The sequence below is a fragment of the Fringilla coelebs genome (assembly GCF_963513975.1).
Source record: "Fringilla coelebs genome assembly, chromosome: 3".
NCBI lineage: Eukaryota > Metazoa > Chordata > Aves > Passeriformes > Fringillidae > Fringilla > Fringilla coelebs.
The window spans coordinates 560857-577338 of record NC_140030.1 but is presented as its reverse complement, the minus strand read 5'-3'; the positions used below and the strand labels follow the sequence as shown (position 1 = coordinate 577338).

Here is a 16482-nt window from a genome sequence, read left to right as displayed (position 1 = left end):
CCCTCTCCTGGAGCCCCTCCAGGCCCTGCCAGGGCTCTGAGCTCTCCCAGGGTGGGCAAACACCATCACCTCCAGCTCTGCCAGCCCCATCTCCCATTTTATTGTCCTTTCTGTAAGGAGAGGAAACAGGAGCCCGTGGTGATGGACACTGTCCAGACAGACCAAAACCACATTGTCTGCCCCCAGAAAGGAGCCCGTGGTGATGGACTCTGTCCAGACAGACCAAAACCACACTGTCTGCCCCCAGAAAGGCAGGGCTCTGCATTAATAACCAGGCAGAGCAGATGGACAGACCGACAGGTGCAGGGAGAGCAGAAGGGCAGGGCTGGAGCCTGGAGTGTCTCCAGGGAGATCCTTATCTCCCCCACCTGAAAGCTGCGAGGAGCAGGCTCGGGTTTCCACGCTCTGCAAGTTTGCCATGACGCCCATCACCACTCCCGGAGGGCGGGAGGCAGAAAATCCTCCCAGGGATGCACCAGGGGGACCAGCAGGGGATGGGGACAGCAGGGACCTTCCTCTGGGACCTCCTCCCTTTCCTGGGGATGGCAGGGACCTTCCTCTGGGACCTCCTCCCTTTCCTGGGGATGGCAGGGACCTTCCTCTGGGACCTCCTCCCTTTCCTGGGGATGGCAGGGACCTTCCTCTGGGAGCTCCTCCCTGTCCTGGGGACAGCAGGGACCTTCCTCTGGGACCTCCTCCCTGTCCTGGGGATGGCAGGGACCTTCCTCTGGGACATCCTCCCTGTCCTGGGGATGGCAGGGACCTCCCTCTGGGACCTCCTCCCTGTCCTGGGGACAGCAGGGACCTTCCTCTGGGACCTTCCTCTGGGACCTCCTCCCTGTCCTGGGGACAGCAGGGACCTTCCTCTGGGACCTCCTCCCTGTCCTGGGGACAGCAGGGACCTCCTCCCTGTCCTGGGGACAGCAGGGACCTTCCTCTGGGACCTCCTCCCTGTCCTGGGGACAGCAGGGACCTCCTCCCTGTCCTGGGGACAGCAGGGACCTTCCTCTGGGACCTTCCTCTGGGACCTCCTCCCTGTCCTGGGGACAGCAGGGACCTTCCTCTGGGACCTTCCTCTGGGACCTCCTCCCTGTCCTGGGGACAGCAGGGACCAGGCAGGAGAAAGCCCCCTCACCTTCCCCTGATCCCCTGCACGGGCCAGGAGAATCAGTGGTGGATGCAAAGCTGGATTTTGTGGGATAATCCCACAAAACTCCCACCAAACACCCTCTGCCAAGTGAGAGACGGGATTTGCCCTTTTCCCCCACCTGCCAGCCGCTCCAGCAGCGCAAGGAGAGAGCCCCAGAGGGGCTGGGAGCCTTCCTGACACTTTTTGCATTAGAAATTCAAGTCCTGCCTGATCTGGGAAACAATCTGGTAACTCAAGAAGGAGTGAAATTGCGGAGGGGGAGGCAGCGCGGGCAGCTGGAGGTGCCACGGAGTGAGCGAGGCTTTTCCTCAGCCCTGAAAGGCTTTGGGAAAAGGGACGTGTGTGACCCTGCCACCCCCAGAGCTGGACGGGACAGGAGGGGCCCAGAGCCCCCCCGAGCCCCCCCGAGCCCCCCAGAGCCCCCCAGGGCCCAGGGGGGCTCCAGCACAGCAGAGAATGAGAATGAGGAGAGACCATGAGGGAGAGGGACCAGCCAGGCTCCTGGATCTGCACACAGGATGGGAAAGGACAAAAGGAGAGCAAAATTAACCCTTTACACCGTGCTGGCTCTTCCAGCAGGCAGAATTTCCCCGTGGAAAGGGGGGTCAGGCCTTGGCAGGGGCTGCCCAGGGAGGTCTGGAGTGCCCATCCCTGCAGGTGTCACTCGGGGGGGGACCAGGTGGGGACTGCACCTGGTGACCCCAGAGGTCTTTCCTCAGGTGGGGACTGCACCTGGTGACCCCAGAGGCCTTTCCTCAGGTGGGGACCAGCTGGGGACTGCACCTGGTGACCCCAGAGGCCTTTCCTCAGGTGGGGACCAGGTGGGGACTGCACCTGGTGACCCCAGAGGCCTTTCCTCAGGTGGGGATGAGGTGGGGACTGCACCTGGTGACCCCAGAGGCCTTTCCTCAGGTGGGGACAAGGTGGGGACTGCACCTGGTGACCCCAGAGGTCTTTCCCAGCCTCAGTGGTTCTGAGTTCCTCCAGTTCCTCCCAGTGCTGTGTGGTGCCAGGGCCGGGGGTGCTCCTGGGGCTCCTGGGGGAGGGGTGTCCCCAGCCCTGACCTCACCTGGGTACCTGCCCTGGCCTCAGCAGCTGGAGCTGCCCGTGCCCGCTCCCAGGGGAGCAGTTGTGGGCTCAGCAGGACACTCTGGGTGCCACACTCGGGTCTGCCCAGGGGGGCACAGCCCCAGCCAGGGGGCTCAGGGGTCACGGAGACATCGGGCTGGAAAAGCTGGAAAAGCTCTGTGGGACACGGAGCCACCCCCAGCACTGCCCAGGCCACCCCTGACCCCTGTCCCCAAGTGCCACATCCACAGGGCTTTAAACCCCCCAGGGATGGGGAATCCACCCTGCCTGGGCAGCTGTGCCAGGGCAGGACAGCCCTTTCCAGGTGGGAATTGTTCCCAACATCCACCTGAGCCTGCCCTGAGGCCGTTTCCCCTTGTCCTGTCCCTGTCCCCTGGCTGTCCCCTCCTCTCAGGGAGTTGTGCAGAGCCACAAGGTCCCCCCTGAGCCTCCTTTTCTCCAGGCTGAGCCCCTTCCCAGCTCCCCCAGCCCCTCCTGGGGCTCCATTCCCTTCCCAGCTCCCCCAGCCCCTCCTGGGGCTCCATTCCCTTCCCAGCTCCCTCAGCCCCTCCTGGGGCTCCATTCCCTGCCCAGCTCCCAGCACTGCTGGCTCCGGGGCCAGGCAGGATCTCTGTGGGATCACTGTGGGATCACTGTGGGATTTCTGTGGGATCTCTGCAGGATCTCTGAGGGATTTATTCAGGATTTGTATGGGATCTCTGCAGGGTCTTTGCAGGGTTTCTGCAGGATCTCAGCGGAATCTCTGCAGGGTCTCTGGGGGATTTCTGCAGGATTCCTTCAGGATCTCTGGGATCTCCATGGGATCTCTGTGGGATTTCTGCAGGATTTCTGCAGGGTCTCTGGGGAATTTCTGCAGGATTTCTGCAGGATCTCAGCAGGAACTCTGTGGGATCTCTGTGGGATTTCTGCAGGGTCTCTGGGGGAATTCCTGCAGGATTTCTTTGGAATCTCTGCAGGATCACTGTGGGATCACTGCGGGATTTCAGTGGGTTTTCTGCAGGATTCCTGCAGGATTTCTGCAGGGTCTCTGGGGGATTTCTGTGGGATCGCTGCAGGGTCTCTGCAGGGTCTCTGTGGGATCTCTGTGGGATCACTGTGGGATTTCTGTGGGATCTCTGCAGGGTCTCTGGGGGATTTCTGTGGGACCTCTGTGGGATCTCTGCAGGATTTCTGTGGAATTTCTGCAGGATCGCTGTGGGATCACTGTGGGATTTCTGTGGGATCTCTGTGGGATCTCAGCAGGATTTCTGTGGGATCTCTGCAGGGTCTCTGTGGGATCTCTGGGGAATTTCTGCAGGATTCCTGCAGGATCTCAGCAGGATCTCTGTGGGGTCTCTGTGGGGTCTCTGCAGGATCTCAGCAGGGTCTCTGTGGGGTCTCTGCAGGATCTCTGTGGGGTCTCTGTGGGGTCTCTGCAGGGTCTCTGTGGGATCTCTGTGGGATCACTGTGGGATCCCTGCAGGATCTCTGTGGGATCTCTGCAGGATCTCTGCAGACCCTGACGCCGTTCCTGGTGCCGCAGGCTCGGAGGTTGCTCCTGCCATCGAGGGACGTGTCCCCCCTCAGAAGAGGCAGTTCCAGCCCATCCATCACCATCGTGCAACTGTGACCGATCTCCACACCTGCTGCCGCGGGAGCCAGCACCGGGAGGCGGCACCGGGAGGCGGCACCGGCAGCCAGCACCGGGAGCTGTCCCGAGGCCCCTCCTCGGCGCTGCCCCCGGGCCATTGCATGTACCCTCGGCTGTCCCGCCCCGCCCGGCCCGGCCCGGCCCGGCCCCCCACGGCAGGCTTCAGAAACAAAAATAACACCTGAAGGACGCTGCGATGGCTCCGTGTGCTGCTCCCTCCCGGGACCACCCCGGTGCCACTGTCACCCCCCCCCATGGTCACTGCTCCTGCCTCGGTCCCTCCCTGCAGGGAACAGAGGGGTGCGGCCCCAGGGTCCCCCCGAAGGGCACCTGGGGGGTTCAGCCCCCACAAACCCACCTGGGGCTCCTGCAGGTGGGGGTTCAGCCCCTACAAACCCACCTGGAGCTCCTGCAGGTGGGGGTTCAGGGCACCTGGGGGTTCAGCCCCTACAAACCCACCTGGAGCTCCTGCAGGTGGGGGTTCAGGGCACCTGGGGGTTCAGCCCCTACAAACCCACCTGGAGCTCCTGCAGGTGGGGGTTCAGGGCACCTGGGGGGTTCAGCCTCTGCAAACCCACCTGGGGGGTTCAGCCTCTACAAACCCACCTGGGGAGTTCAGTCTCTCCAAACCCACCTGGGGCTCCTGCAGGGCACCTGGGGGGTTCAGCCCCTACAAACCCACCTGGAGCTCCTGCAGGTGGGGGTTCAGGGCACCTGGGGGGTTCAGCCTCTCCAAACCCACCTGGGGCTCCTGCAGGTGGGGGTTCAGGGCACCTGGGGGATTCATCCTCTACAAACCCACCTGGGGCTCCTGCAGGGCACCTGGGGGGGTCAGCCTCTCCAAACCCACCTGGAGCCAGGTGTGAGGCCACGGCCTCCCGGGTGGATGGTGGGATGCAGGGGTGGGGGCTGTGGTGGGCCACCAGCCTCTGGTGTTCCTGGCCCTGCCCCGAGAATGTTCCCATCCCGATGGGGACAAGGACAGGGATGGGGACAGGGCAGGTGCCACTGTCCCGGTTCCATGGTGTCCCAGTGTCACTTAGGGAGGTAATTAACCCCTCTTTAATTGTCCCCTGGGCTGAACACAGGCTGGGGCAGGGCCATGGGGCCCATCCCAGCTGCACCCTCCTGGTCAGGATTGCCGTTCCAATTCCCTGGGGCAGAACCAGCCCAAGGAAAATCACCTGGGAGCGTTCAGGCACGGCAGCCCCGGGGCAGAGCCGTGTGCCCGTGCCTGTGCTGGCACCCCGGGGTGCTGCCGGGACAGGGACAGGCCAATGGCCGTGGGGACAGAAAGGGGACAGGTCAGTGCCGGGACAGGGACAGGCCAATGCCACAGGGACAGAAAGGGGACGGGTCAATGCCGGGACAGGGACAGGCCAATGGCCATGGGGACAGAAAGGGGACCCTGGGGTGCTGCAGGGACAGGGACAGGCCAATGGCCATGGGGACAGAAAGGGGACAGGTCAATGCCGGAACAGGGACAGGCCAATGGCCGTGGGGACAGAAAGGGGACAGGTCAATGCCAGGACAGGGACAGGCCAATGCCACGGGGACAGAAAGGGGACGGGGTAATGCTGGGACATGGGCATGCCAATGGCCATGGGGACAGAAAGGGGATGGGGTACTGCCAGGACAGGGACAGGCCAATGGCCGTGGGGACAGAAAGGGGACAGGTCAATGCCGGGACAGGGACAGGCCAATGGCCACGGGGACAGAAAGGGGACCCCAGGGTACTGCCGGGACAGGGACAGACCAACTGCCATGGGGACAGAAAGGGGACCCCGGGGTGCTGCCGGGACAGGGACAGACCAATGGCCATGGGGACAGAAAGGGGACGGGTTACTGCCAGGACAGGGACAGGCCAATGCCACGGGGACAGAAAGGGGACAGGTCAATGCCGGGACAGGGACAGACCAATGGCCGTGGGGACAGAAAGGGGACGGGGTACTGCCGGGACAGGGACAGGCCAATGCCACGGGGACAGAAAGGGGACGGGTCAATGCCGGGACAGGGACAGGCCAATGGCCGTGGGGACAAAAAGGGGATGGGTCAATGCCGGGACAGGGACAGGCCAATGGCCATGGGGACAGAAAGGGGACGGGGTACTGCAGGGACAGGGACAGGCCAATGCCACGGGGACAGAAAGGGGACGGGTCAATGCCGGGACAGGGACAGGCCAATGCCACGGGGACAGAATAGGGATGGGTTAATGCCAGGACAAGGACAGGCCATTGGCCATGGGGACGGGGTCAATGCCGGGACAAGGACATGTCAATGCCACGGGGAGGGGTCAATGCCGGGACAAGGACATGTCAATGCCACAGGGCCTGGAATGGGGACGGGTCAATGCCAGGACAAGGACATCCCCATTGCCACGGGGACAGAAAGGGGACAGGTTAATTCCAGGACATGGACATGCCAACTGCCACGGGGCACGGAATGGGGATAGGTTAATGCCAGGTCAGGACATCCCCATTGCCACAGGGACAGGTTAATGCCAGGTCAGGACATCCCCATTGCCACGGGGCACGAAAAGGGGACGGGAGCCACGTGGGGTGCCACACCGGCTGCTCTGTGGGTGACACACACAAGGACAGGGCTGGCCTTGGCCACTCCTGGCTCCCCAGGCCCTGGCAGTGCCCACACAGCCGGGGTGTCCCTGGGGGTCACACCAAGCTCCGGTGCCATTCCCTGTTCCTGAAGGCACAGGGAGTGCGGGACTGTCCCCGGGAGTGGGCAGGACTGTCCCCAGGAGCCCCAGGAGCAGAACTGTCCCCGGGAGTGATCAGGATTGTCCCCGGGAGCAGGACTGTCCCCGGGAGTGATCAGGACTGTCCCCAGGAGCCCCAGGAGCAGGACTGTCCCCGGGAGTGAGCAGGACTGTCCCCGGGAGTGATCAGGACTGTCCCCGGGAGCGATCAGGACTGTCCCCGGGAGTGATCAGGACTGTCCCCAGGAGTGAGCAGGACTGTCCCCGGGAGCAGGACTGTCCCCGGGAGTGATCAGGATGTCCCCGGGAGCGGCTGGCGACGCCGCAGCCGATGCCGTAAGGCCGGGGAACGATTCCAGCAGCAGCCTGTGAGCAGGGAGACATGATCTGTCATCCGCCAAATATGTAATAAATCCATCTCCTCCCTGCGGGGTGCCTTGTCCCTTGGCCATGTGCGAAAGGCAGGGATTTGATGGGAAAAGGGAAGCGAGGTTTCCCTGGGAAGCGCTGCTCGGGGCGGGAGCAGCTGCGGGCGCTGCGCAGAGCCGGAGATCCCGCATTGGTCATGGCCGCGGTCACCGCACAGAGCTGCCAGTGTTCGGCCCCGGCACAGCTGCCAGATGTGCTCCCCCCCCGCACAGCCGCACATCTGGCCGGGGAGAGCGGGCTCGGCGGCATCAAGGTGGTGACAGAGCCCCCAGCACAGCCCGGGCTCGGGGACATCCAGGTGATGACAGAGCCCCCAGCACAGCCCGGGCTCGGGGACATCGAGGCGGTGACAGAGCCCCCAGCACAGCCCGGGCTCGGGGACATCCAGGCGGTGACAGAGCCCTCAGCACCCCTCGGGCTCGGGGACATCAAGGTGGTGACAGAACCCCCAGCACACCGCGGGCTCGGGGACATCAAGGTGGTGACAGAGCCCCCAGCACGCCCCGGGCTCGGGGACATCAAGACATCAAGGTGGTGACAGAGCCCCCAGCACAGCCCGGGCTCGGTGTCGTCGCTGCCACCCCGGGCTCGGTGGCACCGCTGCCGCCCCGGACACGGAGCCGCGGCTGGGCCCCACCCGGTCCCGTCCCAGCCGGCACCGGCTCCCCGGGGGATGCCCGGCACCCTCCGGCAGCCCCAGCAGCGGTGCCCGACACCCGGAGCCTCCCCAGCGCCCCCAGAACCCCGGCAGGACCCGAATCCCGGGGAATCCCGGGGCCCCGGGCACAGGGGCGTCCCCCGGGCTCCGCAGCCCCGGTTTGGCACAGCCCCGCGCCCTTCCCGGCGCTCCTTCGGTTTTTGGGTTAAACATCCTGGTGGGAAAGATCCAGAGCCTTCCCCAGCCGGGGGCTCCCGGCGCCGGGCCCGGAGCAGCTTTGGGCTGTGAGGAGGGTGGGAGACCCGGGCAGGGACGGGACGAGACGGGACGGGACGGGCAGGGACGGGACGGGCAGGGCAGGGACGGGCAGGGACGGGACGGGACGGGCAGGGACGGGACGGGACCGGCAGGGACGGGCAGGGAGGGGACGGGACGGGGACGGGACGGGACGGGACGGGACGGGCAGGGACGGGACGGGACGGGACGGGACGGGACGGGGACGGGGACGGGACGGGCAGGGACGGAACGGGACGGGACGGGCAGGGACGGGACGGGCAGGGACGGGACGGGACGGGACGGGCAGGGACGGGGACGGGACGGGGACGGGACGGGCAGGGACGGGGACGGGACGGGCAGGAACGGGACGGGCAGAGCAGGGACGGGACGGGACGGGCGGGGACGGGCAGTGCCCGCGGGCCGAGCGCTGTCGTGCGCCCGGCTCTGCCGCTGTGGCACCCCCGGGACACCGGAGCGCCCCGGAACACCACCGCACCGCCCACCCGCGCCCACCCGTGCCCTGTCCCCTCTGTCGCCACCCGGGTCCCTGCCCCACGCACCCTGCCAGGCTCCCTTTGGGGACACGAAGCCACCGCGGTGCCGGAGGGAACTGGGCGGGCACAGCCCCTGCCCGGGGCCCCCTCCCACGGTGAGGGTCCCCCACCCGCCCTGTCGCCTCCCACGGGGCCGGGGGGCTCTGCAGGCTCGGCCAGGCCCGGTGTCCCTGCCCGCTGCTGATCCCGCGGGCCGTAACCCTTCCACACCTCGTTAGAGCCGAAATTAATCCCGATCATTCCCGGCTGCAGGGGGAGGGGCTCAGCCCCACGGAGACCCCAGGAGCCCCACGGAGACCCCAAGGTCTGGTGCACCCCAGTGAGGCCGCAGGAGCCCCACAGAGACCCTGAGGACCCCAAGTGCCCCATGGAGAGCCCGAGAAGCTCAAGCACCCCAGGGAGACCACGGGGACCCCAAACACCTCATGGAGACCCCCGGATCTCTGTGCACCCCAAAGCGTCCTCAGGGTCCCCCTGTACCCCGGGAACCCCATTGGCCTGGGGAGAAGGCCACCCCAGCTGGCCCCGTGCTCCTGCGGCTCCAGCCCCGGGGTAGGGGACACGGCCGGGGACACATCCAGGGGTACAACCGGGGACACAGCGGGGACACAGCCGGGGACATGGCCGGGGACACATCCGGGGTACAGCTGGGGACACATCCGGGGTACCGCTGGGGACACAGCGGGGACACAGCCAGGGACACAGCCGGGGACACAGCGGGGACACAGCCGGGGACACATCCAGGGGTACAGCTGGGACACAGCGGGGACACAGCCGGGGACACAGCCGGGGACACAGCGGGGACACAGCCGGGGACACATCCGGGGTACAGCTGGGGACACAGCGGGGACACAGCGGGGACACAGCCGGGGACATGGCCGGGGGCAGAGCCGGGGACACATCTAGGGGTACAGCTGGGGACACAGCCGGGAACACAGCGGGGACACATCCAGGGGTACAGCCGGGGACACAGCGGGGACACAGCCAGGGGTACAGCCGGGGACACAGCGGGGACACAGCCAGGGACATCCGGTGTCCCCCCACACGGGGCCAGTGGCCCGGGTCAGCGCCAGATCCCGGGGCCGCTCCCCGGGCCCTCCCGGCCCCCTCCGTCCCCGGATCGATCCCTTCATTGCTGACCCCCCTGCCCTTCATCTTCATCCCAGCCCCCTCCTCCTCCTCCTCCTGCTGCCCATCGGTGGCCCAGGTGACGCGGGTGTGGCCGCAGGTGCTGTGCCCAGGCTGTGCCCCCCGGGGGTCGCGGCCCCGCCGTGCCCACCCCTGCCCGCACACTCCGTGCGACACTCGCCGCGTCCCCGGGGACCGGGCAGCGCGCTCCCGGTGCCACCAGCTCCCCCAATCCCCGCGGCCGCGGCGGGCCGGGGGCGCCACAAGCCCCGGTGGCACCTGGGGACACCGAGCCCCTCGCGGCGGCCCCTCCGGCGGCACGGGGGGCTCGGGGGGCCCGCGGTGCCCGCCGTGCCCGGGCTGCCGGCCATTTCTGCTGAGCAGGAACCGGCCGCGGTTACATAACCGGGAGCCCTCGGAGCGGGAAACGAGGTCAGGCGGGAGGGGCAGCGGGGACAGCGGGGACAGCGGGGACAGCGGGGACAGCGGGCACGGGCCGCAGCTGCTCAGCCTCCCCGGGCGGAGGCAGCGGCAGCAGCACGCCGGGAGTGACACCGGGACACGGCACCGGGACACGGCACCGGGACACGGCACAGGGACACGGCACAGGGACACGGCACCGGGACACGGCACCGGGACAACCACCAGGAGTGGCACTGGGATGTGGCACTAGGATATGGCACTGGGACATGACACGGAGACACGGCACCGGGAGTGGCACCAGGACACGGCACCAGGACATGGCACTGGGATATGACACCGGGAGTGGCACCAGGACACTGCACCAGGACATGGCACTGGGATATGACACCAGGAGTGGCACCAGGACACTGCACCAGGACATGGCACTGGGATATGACACCAGGAGTGGCACCAGGACACTGCACCAGGACATGGCACTGGGATATGACACCGGCAGTGGCACCAGGACACGGCACCGTGACCTCGCCCAGCAGTGGCAGTGCCAGCAGCTCAGGGGGCCCTGGGGCCACCGTGCCACCACACCTGTGTCACTTGGGATCCCTCTGGCCGTGGGACCGTCACAGCCGCGTCCCTTGGGTCACCTGAGCCATGGTGGCACCATGCCTGGGTCCCTCGGGGTCCCCCTGATGAGGGTGGCATCACACCTGTGTCCCTGTGGGGTCCCTCAGGCCGTGGTGCCATCACTCCTGCATCCCTCGGGGTCCCTTGGCCACTGCCACCCTCACTGCCCCATGGCACCCCTCAGCTCGCCAGCTGTGTCCCCACACCCGTGTCCCCAGGGCCTGGCAGAGGTGGCCGGGGACGGTCACCCTGGCACATGGTGACACTGCCAGCACATGGTGGCACTGCCAGCACATGGTGACACTGCCTGGCACACAGTGACACTGCCAGCACACGGTGACACTGCCTGGCACATGGTGACACCCTGGCACATGGTGACACTGCCAGCACATGGTGACACTGCCCAGCACACGGTGACACTGCCAGCACATGGTGACACTGCCGGTACACGGTGCCACCCTGGCACGTGGTGACACTGCTGGCACACGGTGACACTGCTGGCACACGGTGACACTGCCTGGCACACGGTGACACTGCTGGCACACGGTGACAGTGCCGGCACATGGTGACACTACTGGCACACGGTGACAGTGCCCAGCACACAGTGACACTGCTGGCACACAGTGACACCCTGGCACACAGTGACAGTGCCCAGCACATGGTGACAGTGCCCAGCACACAGTGACAGTGCCCAGCACACGGTGACACTGCTGGCACACAGTGACAGTGCCCAGCACATGGTGACACTGCTGGCACACGGTGACACTGCCAGCAAACAGTGACACTGCCCAGCACACGGTGTCACCCTGACACATGGTGACACTGCTGGCACACAGTGACACTGCCTGGCACACAGTGACACTGCTGGCACATGGTGACAGTGCCCAGCACATGGTGACACTGCTGGCACACAGTGACACCCTGGCACACAGTGACAGTGCCCAGCACATGGTGCCACCCTGACACACGGTGACACTGCTGGCACATGGTGACACTGCCCAGCACACGGTGACACTGCCCAGCGCATGGTGACACTGACAGCACTGCCAGCACATGGTGCCACCCTGGCACATGGTGACACTGCTGGCACATGGTGACAGTGCCAGCAAACAGTGACACTGCTGGCACACGGTGACACCCTGGCACACGGTGACAGTGCTGGCACATGGTGACAGTGCCCAGCACACGGTGACACTGCCCAGCGCACGGTGACACTGCCAGCACATGGTGCCACCCTGGCACACGGTGACACTGCTGGCACACAGTGACAGTGCCACCCGGTGCCACCGGCTCTCCCCAGTCGCTCCCCGGGCAGTGTCACCAGCCCGGTTTAATTTGGAGCCGCCCTCCAGGCATGATTAATTAATTGTTAATTAATCCCATCCCACCCCAGGGACCCGCCCGTGCAGCTGTCACCGTGTCACCGTGTCACCACGGCGCGGTGACAAGGCTGGGCCTTGGTGGGTCCCAGCGAGGGGGGACCCCAGGGACACCCCGGGGTGGGGGTGGCAGCAGCAGCGCCAGGGGACACGTCCTGCCCTGCAGGGGGACAGGGCCGGGGCGGGGCTGCTCCGAGGGCACGGAGCTCCCTGGGGACACCATGGGGACACCACGGGGACACCACGGGGACACCATGGGGACACCACGGGGACACCACGGGGACACCATGGGGACACCAGGGCCTGCTGGGGAAGGTGGATGAGCCCTGGGCATCCTGCTCCTCCTCCTCCTCCTCCTCCTCCTCTGCCCGGCCCAGCCCAGCGTGGGGCCGTTCCCCAGCACGGGATCAGGGGGTGAATCCCAATCCCAGCCCATTCCCAATCCCAATCCCAGCCCATGGGATCAGGGGGTGAATCCCAATCCCAACCCAGCAAGACCCTGTCCGTGGGATCAGGGGGTGAATCCCAGTCCCAGCCCATGGGATTTGAAGGCTCGATCCCAATCCCAGCCCAGCAGGACCTTGCCCATGGGATTTGGGGTTTAATCCCAGCCCAGCAGGAGCCTGCCTGTGTGATTTGGGGTTTAATCCCAGCCCAGCAGGAGCCTGCCTGTGTGATTTGGGGTTTAATCCCAGCCCTCCGCCCCTTTCCAGCCGGGATCCCCAGGAGGCTCCTGCAGGACCCCGGCAGTGAGCAGGGCCTGTCCCGGCTGGGAACGCGCCGTTAATTAGCATTGTTAATTAATGCGCTATTTCGCAGTGCCCCCCTGTGCCCCAGGAGCTTTCCAGCACGGAGGGCGAGGGCGGCGCTGCCCAGGGGCCCCTCTCGGGGCTGCGGTCCTGGCACAGCCCAGCCCAGCACAGCACAGCCCAGCACAGCCCAGCACAGCCCAGCACAGCCCGGCACAGCCTGAGCCCAGCCCAGCACAGCCCAGCCCAGCCCAGCCCGGCACAGCCCAGCACAGCACAGCACAGCACAGCCCAGCACAGCCCAGCTCAGCACAGCACAGCACAGCCCAGCCCAGCACAGCCCAGCACAGCCCAGCCCAGCCCAGCCCAGCACAGCCCAGCACAGCCCAGCCCAGCCCAGCCCAGCACAGCACAGCCCAGCCCAGCACAGCACAGCACAGCCCAGCCCAGCACAGCCCAGCACAGCACAGCCCAGCCCAGCCCAGCACAGCACAGCCCAGCCCAGCCCAGCACAGCACAGCCCGGCACAGCCCAGCACAGCACAGCACAGCACAGCCCAGCCCAGCACAGCCCAGCCCAGCACAGCACAGCCCGGCACAGCCCAGCACAGCCCAGCACAGCACAGCCCAGCACAGCCCAGCTCAGCACAGCACAGCACAGCACAGCCCAGCCCAGCCCAGCACAGCCCAGCACAGCCCAGCCCAGCCCAGCACAGCCCAGCACAGCCCAGCCCAGCCCAGCCCAGCACAGCCCAGCACAGCACAGCCCAGCCCAGCACAGCACAGCACAGCACAGCCCAGCACAGCACAGCCCAGCCCAGCACAGCCCAGCACAGCCCAGCACAGCACAGCCCAGCACAGCCCAGCCCAGCACAGCCCAGCACAGCACAGCACGGCACAGCCCAGCCCAGCACTCCCAGCCCAGCCGAGCACTCCCAGCCCCCGCGGGCTCTGGGGCGCACCCTGGGCCCCCCCAGGCGCTGTGGCTGCTCTGGGGGTCCCCCCAAAGTCCCCCCACCCTCAGCACCTGCGAGGTCCGGCCGTGGCATGGATCAGACCCGGGGGCTTGGGGGCTGGAAGCAACACCTGGCACAGGTGCTGGGAGTGGCAGCGTCAGCTCCCCACGGCCCTCCGGGCTCCTCCGGGGTCTCGGGAGCTCCCCAAGCCCAGCCCTGACCCCCAAGCCCTCTGAGCCCCTCAAGCCCAGCCCTGAGCCCCTGAGCCTCCCAAACCCAGCCCTGACCCCCTGAGCCCCCTGAGCCCCCCAAGCCCAGCCCTGACCCCCTGAGCCCCCCAAGCCCAGCCCTGACCCCCTGACCCCCCCAAGCCCAGCCCTGACCCCCTGAGCCCCCTGAGCCCCCTGAGCCCCCCAAGCCCAGCCCTGAGCCCCCGCTCCAAGCCCAGCTGGGTTCTCCTGGCAGAGCCCAGCCTAGGGGGTCTCTGTGGATCCAGAATTCCCGGGGGTCTCTGTGGATCTGGAACCCTGGGGGTCTCTGTGGATCTGGAACCCCGGGGGTCTCCGTGGATCTGGAATTCCCAGGGGTCTCCCCGGGGGTCTGTGCCCCCCAGCCCTGGCTGCTGCTGTGGGTCTCCGTGGGTCTGTGCCCGCTGGAATTCCAGGGCTCCGTGCCCCCCACCCACCCCCCGAGGGCCCCCAGACCAGGATCGGGGTCACTCTGGGGTCTCCCCCATCCCCCCCTGCCCAGGGAGGATCCGGGGGTCCCTGCAGCCCCGGGGTGGGGCAGAGCCCCGAGATGTCCAGGCAGTGCTGGCACCAGGGACAGGGACACGGCTGGCACCGGCATGGGGACAAGGGACGGGGCGAGAAGGGATGGCCTGGCCTGGCCTGGCCTGGCCTGGCCTGGCCTGGCTTGGATTGGATTGGATTGGATTGGATTGGATTGGATTGGATTGGATTGGATTGGCCTGGCCTGGCCTGGCCTGGCTTGGGTTGGATTGGATTGGATTGGCTTGGCTTGGATTGGATTGGATTGGATTGGCTTGGATTGGATTGGATTGGATTGGATTGGATTGGATTGGCTTGGCTTGGATTGGATTGGATTGGATTGGATTGGATTGGATTGGATTGGATTGGATTGGCTTGGATTGGATTGGCTTGGCTTGGATTGGATTGGCCTGGCCTGGCCTGGCCTGATTTGGCTTGGATTGGATTGGATTGGATTGGCATAGAACGGCTTGGCTTGGCTTGGCTTGGCTTGGCTTGGCTTGGCGGATTGGATTGGATTGGATTGGAGTGGATTGGATTGGATTGGATTGGATTGGATTAGCCTGGCCCGGCCTGCTTTGGCTTGGCTTGGCTTGGCTTGGCTTGGCTTGGCTTGGCTTGGCTTGGCTTGTCCTGGCCTGGCCTGGCCTGGCTTGGCTTGGATTGGCTTGGCTTGGCTTGGCTTGGCATAGAACGGCCTGGCTTGGCTTGGATTGGATTGGGGGATTGGATTGGATTGGCATAGAACAGCCTGGCCTGGCTTGGCTTGGCTTGGCTTGGCTTGGATTGGCTTGGATTGGATTGGCTTGGATTGGATTGGCATAGAACGGCCTGGCTTGGCTTGGTTTGGTACTGCACAGCTCCTGGCCCCACTTGGCATGGCCCAGCCTGGCTTGGCACAGCACAGCTTGGCACGCCTTGGCATGACACTGGACAGCCCTTGGCTTGATCTGGCACGGCCTGGCTTGGCACGGTACAGCTCGGCTTGGCTTGGCACTGCACAGCCCTAGACTCTGCTTGGCTTGGCCTGGCCTGGCCTGGCTTGGCATGGCACGGCTTGGCACAGCACGGCGTGGCTCAGCTTGACACTGCACAGGCCTTGGCTTGGCCCCGCCTGGCCTGGCATGACTTGGCTTGGCACGGCACAGCTTGGCATGGGACTGCACAGCCCTTTACTGTCCCGGCTTGGCTCGGACCAGCCTGTCCCGGTCTGGACTGGCACAGCTCAGCTTGGCACAGCTTGGCTTGGCACAGCACAGCCCTTGTCTCGGCCCGGCCTGGCCTGGCACAGCACGGAATGCCTTGGCATGGCTTGGCACGGCTCGGCACAGCAAGGCTTGCTTTGGCACGGCATGGTTTGGCACGGCACGCCTTGCGTTAGCACGGGGCTCTGTCCCTGCCCCGGCGCAGGAGCTCAGCTCTGCGCAGTGCTGTGCCGTGCTAAGGCATTCCATGCCGTGCCAAGCCGTGCCGTGCCGTGCTAAGGCATTCCATGCCGTGCCAAGCCGTGCCGTGCCGTGCTAAGGCATTCCATGCCGTGCCAAGCCGTGCCAAGCCGTGCCGTGCCATGCCCCGAGCTGTGCCCGTGCCGTCCTGTGCCCGTGCTGCTCCCGTTCCGAGCCGAGCCGTGCCGTTCTGAGCCGTGCCGTGCTGTGCCGTGCCAGCGGTGCCCGTGCTCAGCTGTGCCGTGCCCTGAGCCGTGCCCGTTCCCGTTCCCGTTCCGAGCCGTGCCGTGCCCTGAGCCGTGCCCGTTCCCGTTCCCAGCCATGCCCTGAGCCGTGCCCGTGCCCGTGCCTGTTCCCGTTCCGAGCCGTGCCCTGAGCCGTGCCCGTGCCCGTTCCCGTTCCGAGCCGTGCCCATGCCCGTGCCCGTTCCCGTCCCGAGCCGTGCCGTGCCCGTGCCGGTGCGCGCGGCCGGCGGGCTCTAGGACCGCGCGGCGGGCTCGGTGCTGCAGTGGA

General features: G+C 66.3%; 1 protein-coding gene across 1 annotated transcript in view; it reads left to right on the top strand.

The window, feature by feature from the left end:
* Positions 1-3920, top strand: part of DTNB (dystrobrevin beta) — a 173493-nt gene extending 169573 nt beyond the window's left edge. Inside the window, exon 22 of the mRNA XM_084201896.1 lies at positions 3762-3920. The gene's annotated coding sequence lies outside the window, so the exon portion shown is untranslated. The remainder of the gene's footprint in view (positions 1-3761) is intronic.
* Positions 3921-16482: the final 12562 nt, after the last annotated feature.